Genomic DNA, 7,778 nt, shown 5'->3' on the forward strand with positions numbered 1-7,778 from the left:
ATGTGAGATTAAAAAAACAAAAAAAAATCCACCTATTCTTTAAACCATTGAATTGGGAATTCCCTATTACTTGCAGCTGAAAGCCTCCTGATGGGTTTAGGAACCTACTTTATTGATCTTAAGATGAAATAACTGAGGCTTGGAAATTTGCCTCAGTTTGTCCAAGGGATCAAGCCAGACCTTGGCAGATTTAGGTGGAAGTCAAATCCAGGTGTGCCTGACTCTGAAGTTTGAGCTACATTTTCTTTTGAATGGACAGCCAATTCCCCACTCTCCAAAGCCTTTTGCTCTACTTCCTGTGAGCAGCCGGAAGTTCCTGCTTTGTCACATCCAGGGTAGTCTAAGACATGGAAACAAACCAACCCAAAGTATTTTTTACCTTCTACTCTGTACTTGACCACTGTGTGAACAGAGGTGTGGGGGTGCTTTCTTACACATCAATCAATCAATTCTGCAAATTCTCCAGCAGATGCTGTATCTGGGTGTCCTCTGAGTCAGTTCTGATACCACCCACCTGGAGATAGTGTCAGATCCACAAGGTTCAGGGCTCAGTCCCACAAAACGGCCCCCACTTCAGCTGTTGCAAGTCCCAAGTTACGACCTGTGCTTCTGATCAGTCACAACCCCCATCTGGGTATGATTAACTTGCTAGAGTGATTCACGGAATTCAGGAGAACTTTATTTCTGTTTACCCATTCATTATAAAGACTATTACAAAGGATATAATTGGGCAGCCAGATAGAAGATAGAAGGGTTTCGTTACATAGGCAGAGGTTTTCGTTACATAGGGATGATTCGATCAAGTCATTGGCCATTAATGATTGGATTAGTTATTTTTCTCATTGCTGGGACCAAAATACCTGAGAGGAGGTATATACTTAAAGGAGGGAAGATTGATTTTGACCCATGGTTGAAGAGGGTTCAGTCCATCATTGTGGGGAGGACATAGAAGAGCCACTTACATCATGGCAGACAGGAAGCTGAGAGAGAGAGACTCAGAAAAGGACCAGGGAAAGGTATCCTCAAGGACCCACACGAACTGACTCACTTCCCCAGTTAGGTTCCATCTTCTAAAGTTTCCAGAATTTCCCCAAATAGTGCCACCAGATGGGGACCAAGGCCTCCAACATATGAACCTTTTGGGATAACTCTTCATGTTGAAACCATCACAGTGGTCAACTTAACCTTCAGTTCTCTTCTTGCTTTAGAGGCTGGGACAGAAAGTCCTAACCATTTAAATCCACCTTGCCTTTCTTGTGACCAACCACCATTCAGAGACTGCATAGGGGCCTATCTCATATACAAAAGATACTCATTGCTCCACAGATTCTAAAGGTTTTAGGTGGTGTATGTCAGGAAATGGAGATGATGAAGAACAAATATCTGTTTCACAGTATCACTTGGGGTGGCCTTTGAGCTGGAGAAGTTGCTTACACTGGATCTGCCCCGTCTTCTGGGCTCTGTAGCTCCCTGTCACCAGGATACGAGGCACTCATGCCCATTCCCCCTTCCTGCCACAATGAGGGAGGTTGGGGGTGGAGCCGAGGAGCACCAACTACTGCTTCTATTTCTCTGTAAGTCATCCACAGAAATGGTTCCTGTTTGACGGTTACAAATGAAAAATTCCAGTCAGAGTCCAGTAAGTATTAGATATGCAGGGAGACTCCCTCCTTCAGGTGACTGTGAGGGAGAGAGGAGGAAGGGAAGCAACAACAAATTGAAGGTACTGCAATAGTGATCCCAAAAGTTCAGTCCAGGGCCTGGCCATGGAGTGGGAGAGGGTGAGAACTGTCCAGACATCTCTACTTCTGATCCTTTCTGTCCATAGAAGGGGTATCCATCCTAGAACTTCCCTGTCCCCACGTGCAGAGGACTGGCGTGTTCTCATCTCCTTGCCCTGAGAGAGATGCCCACTCTCAGGTATTTGAAAGGCACCTCAAATTATATCATCTGAAAATCAAACCCAGGATTTTCTTCCTTGTTGAGTGTGATAGGTGTTAGTCACTGGGCATTCCCTGAGGAATGTTTGAGAATAGACACAGGCATTCCCAAAGGGCCACATCAGGGGACAGTTTGGATACACTGTCAAAATGAGACTTTTCACCATATCTTCTCCAGTTTGGACCCTGGGACTCACCTGAGGGGAGAGCCTCACATTCCCAGGGGTATGACTTGAGCAGGAACCAAGGAGGACAGACCTCTAGACTTGCTTGGAGTGACTAGACTTGTGCTGGACCCATCTTTGACTAGCATGGAAGCAGCAGTCACAGGAGAGGCTGGCCATACGTGGACAGTGGTCGGAACTTCCCATGCTCCAGACCAGTAAGCAATAAATTTCTCTATTTAATAAATTACCCAGTCTAAGGTATTGGCTTATTGTAACTGAAGTGGATGAAGACAGGGACCAATGCTTTCCAGAACAACAGAAGACATGTTTTGTTCTTACTGAGCCTAACCAGGTGCCTGGATCACTTTGCAGTATATTCACTCAGATTTTTTTTGACCTGTAAACTTATATTGTTTTTCTATGACTTCCCCTCATATCTTGTAAGAACTCATGTAGCTAAGGCTTTGAGAGTCAGAAGGAGAGCTGAGGGTGATACCTGCAGAAGGGTGTCAACTTCTCCCTCAGCCCTTCACTCCTGTGGGGGTGTAGTGGTCCATCCTATCCATTACTATGACCAAGGTCCAGGTAATACCTTATCTTCTGTCCCTTGCAGGGTACTCACATGCTGCCTGGAAGGCCATGGAGGGTGGCCCATCATTGTCCTATCATCATTGTGGGGCAGATGAGAGATGCTTTGTTCACTAGCACTGTGCTTTTCCACCCTCTTCCCCCCCAGTCAGGCCACATCACTACAGGGTTACCTCAGCTGACCACAGGGTAAAGTGGGTGTGTCTCAAATCCAACCAGAGTGTACACTTCCTAGGGCATGAGTGGGACAGTGTCTTTCACTGTAGATTCTATTTTTTTTTTTTTTTTTTGGCTCTACTGGGGTTTGAACTCAGGGCCTCACACTTGCTAGGCAGGTGCTCTACCACTTGAGCCACTCTCCCAGTCCTCAGTGTAGATTATGGAAAACAGGAATGCCTCAGAGAGTAACTATGAGGTTAAATGAGTGACCACATAGACATAAATACTTGCAGGTTGAGCATCACTGTTTTGATATATTTGGAACCAGAAATGTTTCAGATTTTGGATTTCTGGGATTTGGGAATATTTGCATATATATAATGAGATATCTTGGAACTGGGACACAAGTCTAAACACAAAACTCACTTATGTTTCATATAGACCTTACAGGCATAGCCTGAAGGTAGTGTTATACAATATTTTAAATAATTTTGTGCATGAAACAGAGTTTGTGTACATGGAACACAAACAAATTGAACATTGAACATGCTTGGGGTGTTGTCAGCTTGCAGCAAGTTTCAGTTAGGAACATTTGGATTTTTGGATGAAGGTGCTTCAACCTGTGCTTAGAATAATGCCAAGAACACAGTAGGGGTTTAATTTCTGTTGCTATTATTGTTCTTATTCTTATTACTATTACTGTTTCTTTAAGAGCACCAAGTATGGAACTCCATTTGTGCACCCAGCAGAAACCCAGAGTAGGTAATACACTTGTATGTCCTTAAACAACACACAGAAGGGCTGTGTCCGGATTTGTAGAGAGCCTTTTGCCCCTGATGTTGAATGAGGACCCTGCTCCCGTGTTGGTTATAATCTCCTGACTGCGTAATCATCTACAACCATGCTATTTAGAATGTCTACATGGTGCATTTAAAGAGTGCCCTGTAATCATTGGTGTCCTGAAAAATCACTACAACCGCCAGCCAGTTATCACAGAATCACAGGGCTGGAAGGGACGACAGATGCCATTAAGTCCAGTCCTTGGTCCCAAGCCCTAGCCTCAGGATAGGACCCTATACTCAATTTATGTGCTCAGACAGAGCCTGGTCTTATCTGGAAAATGAAGCTTTGGGGGGAGGGGAATTTCTTCTTAAACTATGACCTTAAGTCTGATCACTTCCTGAAAGAAAGCTCCAGCCCTATACTTAGCTGCTCACAGCTCTGAATTAGCCAAAAGCCAGGTTTCATTTCCTATAGCAGATGAATATTGCTTCCTTTTGCTTCACCCAGGGTTTCCAACCCTGGCGCCGTGGCCCGTGGCAGGCCTGACAGTCTTCCGAGGCCCCATGGACAACAGGTCCACAGCCAACTGCGCCCTGGAGCCAGCAGACATTCATGCAGCCTGAGGTCCCCCAGCTGAGGGGACAGAGAACAGCATCTTTTTCTAAATCCTGTGACCTGGGGGCAAACTTCTTTGTCAACTTCAAGAAGCAAAGACACTTACTCAATCATTTTCAGAGCCACATCTACCCTACTTCAGCATTTTCCCCAGGCTGAGGTTCTTCATTCTTGGGGTTCATTGAAGCTGTTTCCATAGCGACAGCCACTTGTTGCGTTTTGAATCTCTCATCGAGGTCCTCACAATTTGCCAGCTAAGCCACCGATCACCAGGCGTGTGTGCCAGGTTAATAAGACAAAGTCTGTTTTATTTCGTTTTTCCCTTTTTTGTATGCTTTCAGTTGGGAGCAGCCTTACAAAAGAGACAGCCTTTTGGCTTTCAAAAATCCTAAGACCTTTGCTCATTATCCCAGGCGACAGTTGGGACTGAGCCAGTGTGTGTTCCATTTCCACACTGACTGAGGGCGACTGCAACAGCTGGAAGTGTGTGACACCGAGCTGGCCATGCTGGCTGCTTTGGGCAAGCGGTGGGGTCATAATGATGAAGACAATTCCACTGTCAGGCTTGGCATCCTTTATTGAAGGTCAGATTTGAAATAATATGGTTTTGTTTTTAGAGAATCTTCTGGAAACTTTATGCCAGTGACATTAATCAGAGAAGCTTGGAGCTCTGTGGACTCCCACTGCCTCGAGGTCTCAGATGTGTACAGACTGGAGTTCCCCACCATTTCCCCAGGGTGTGTTTAGTCTAATAGGTGTAAGCCAGGACCTGCAGGAAGTATTACTGATTCAAGTGAATGACTCTCCCACAAGTAGAATTAAAGGAAGAAATCCGATGAGGGGATCAGCAGATCAAAGGACTCATCACCACCAACTACCCCTTCTTACCGACTGAAGTGGAAATTCTTCCTGTCTACACCAGCGCTCTGCACGCCTCCCTGAGGTTTTTAAGCAGAGAGAAGAGAGCCTGTGTCTTCCTGTGTTCTGCAAGTTTTGCTGCCAGATTTTGTTGTTTGTTGCTGTCAAGTTTGGAAGAATGTCTAAAGAAAAGTCTTCTGAGCTGATGGATTTGCTGTTTCGTGTGTGATTAGGACTGTAGGAAGGGCATACTGAAGGGGCTACAGAGCAGGAGCTGAACCCGATGCAGAAGCGGGAGGCTCAACCTTCAGAAGAATGCCTGAGAGCCCGGCCTGTCTGCTTGCATCATGGGTTTTAACTGAATCCTTGAAAAGAGAAAACAGAGGAACATAATGATCCAGAGCCTGAGGCTTCTTGGCTGCAATATACCAAATACTCCGAACAAATGAACACGAAAATCGAATGTAGTTTGTAAGCGGCATCACAGTGCAGGTCTATTTTAAAGGCAGGCAAAAGAAAAAAAGAGGAAAATTATCCAAATGAAAAGTAAATGCTTGTGATTGCAAACAAGCAAATGAAACACGTAATGAGAGAATAAAGGAGCCCACGAGACTGTCTGGAATCAGCAGGCCCTGTCGGCAAGGCTGGCACAGCATGGACCCTGGGCTCTCTCCAGAGCCTTCTGGGCCTTTCGGAAGTAGTTCTGAAGCAGATCGGATTGGATGGCCCACTCCTGTCTGGAGCTGTCCTCAAAGGGCCAGAGGCTGCAGAAGTCTGGACTGGATTCTTGGATGTATTGTTCAGTTCTAGGGCTTTCTGTGGACCTGAATCATTAAGCACCGCTTCTGTTCTAACACAACCCCAATGCAAACCAGTTCAAGCAATCAGGAGTCATATTGATTTACTTCCGACGAAAACCCAGGAGTAAGGCAGGGCGAGGCTGCTTGGATCTTGTAGGTCAATTACCAGCAAGGGTTGGCTTTCTTCCTCTCTTCCCGCTCTGCCTCCAGGGGCATGAGATTTAGTTCAAGGCTGGCTTCTCTCCTGGTTGTAAGGCGAATGCCAACTGCCTTCAAGTTGACATGTTTCCTTGGCCATGCTTAGAAAGAGTGAGAGCCTGTCCTTCCCTTCAGTATCACACCAAAGTCATGCATCTGCCCGCTCCCTTGGATCTACCCATTGAGTGTATATGTGTATTCATTCTGGCCAAGGAAAGGCCAAAGGCTGGTTGGTTTAGGCTTTGATTACTACCCAGCTCTGGAGCCATCACAGTGATGAGTGGGTAGAATTTTGATGACTGGTTCGGGTCAATCAGGGCCTCCCCTGGAGCTGAGGGTGAGGGCTGATAGCTCCCAAACACAAGGCTTTGCCATGGGGAAGGTTGGAGTTCTGTGATCAGCTGGAGGTTGGAGTGGATGCAGGCTAAGCAAGGAACATGTGTCCTCGCATGGCTGGTTCTGTGGGTGTAGAGAATGCTAGCTGGAGAGTGGGGCGAGGGTGGAGCACTGGGAATAAGGGCAGGAGTGAACAAGGTGGTGTATGAAAGGAGAAGTTAGCACTCCCTTTGACAAGGAAGGAACCAGGAAACTATATGAATGTTTGCTACCTTTGTTTTTATAATTTATTTAATTTTTAAAAATAATTTAATTTGTAAGAATGGTTATGTTGCTGGTACACACAGATGTATGGGTACACACTTATAATCCCGGCTATTATAAGTAGCTATTGGGAGGCAGAAATTGGAAGGATTGTTCAAGGCCAGCCAAGGCAAAAAGCAAGACCCACACCTGAACCAAGAAGCCAGGTATGGTAGTCCTAGCTACACAGGATGTGTGGGCAGGAAGATGGCTGTCTGAAACTGGTCACAGTCAAGAGAGCCTTATCCAAAAAATTTCCAAAGCCAAAAAGGATTGGGGGTATGGCTCAAGTGGTAGAGCACCTGCCTAGCAAACTTGAGGCCCTGAGTTCAAACCCTAGTACTGGCACAAAACAGAACAAAACAAAAATGGTTATGTTTAGCAACTGGTTTACAAAATCCCTGGAAATTCAATATTCAACAGTAGAAGTGGCTTCAGCAAACAAACCCCTGGACTATGGCATGGAAGAGAAACCAGAAGAAAATGTACAGATGAATTTCTCCTCAGAATTTGTCTCAGAAGGCCTGAGGTGACTCACTCTTAGGGGTTGGGTTGCTTCCTAGAGCCAAAGACCCGAAGCCAATCAACAGCCACAGTTCAGAGGGAACGTTCTTTGAGGCAGCAGTGCCCACTGGAAGTCACTGCCATGATACATCCAATATAGCAGCCACTGGCCACAGGCTGGCTCTTGAACATTTGAAGGTGACTAGTGAGGCCAAGGAACCAACTTAAAATTTTTATTTAATTTTCATGAGTTCAAATTTAAATTTAAGTGATTACATATCATTGTGGCTACTGTACTGACCAGCACAGCTTGTACTTTGCCAAAGACTTTTTAGTGGGTCCTTATTATCTACTTGCATGTCAGCCCTTTCATTTGAATCCCCCAATTCTGGGTGTCCTAGCACATCCATTTTCATCTCCCCTCAAATCTAGTTTTGCCATCCAGCAACCTTGGTTGTCTTTCCATCCCTGACACAGTCAGCTGATTCTCATGACTGGCCTTTGGACATGATATTCTCGCTCTACTT

The 7,778-nt window shown here is 45.6% G+C and overlaps 1 pseudogene; it reads left to right on the plus strand.

Annotated features, from left to right (window-relative positions):
- Positions 1-6,642: 6,642 nt before the first annotated feature.
- LOC141417774 (U6atac minor spliceosomal RNA) lies at positions 6,643-6,726 on the plus strand (annotated as a pseudogene).
- The last annotated feature ends 1,052 nt before the right edge of the window (positions 6,727-7,778 follow it).

The sequence above is a fragment of the Castor canadensis genome, chromosome 15 (genome assembly GCF_047511655.1).
Source record: "Castor canadensis chromosome 15, mCasCan1.hap1v2, whole genome shotgun sequence".
Lineage (NCBI taxonomy): Eukaryota > Metazoa > Chordata > Mammalia > Rodentia > Castoridae > Castor > Castor canadensis.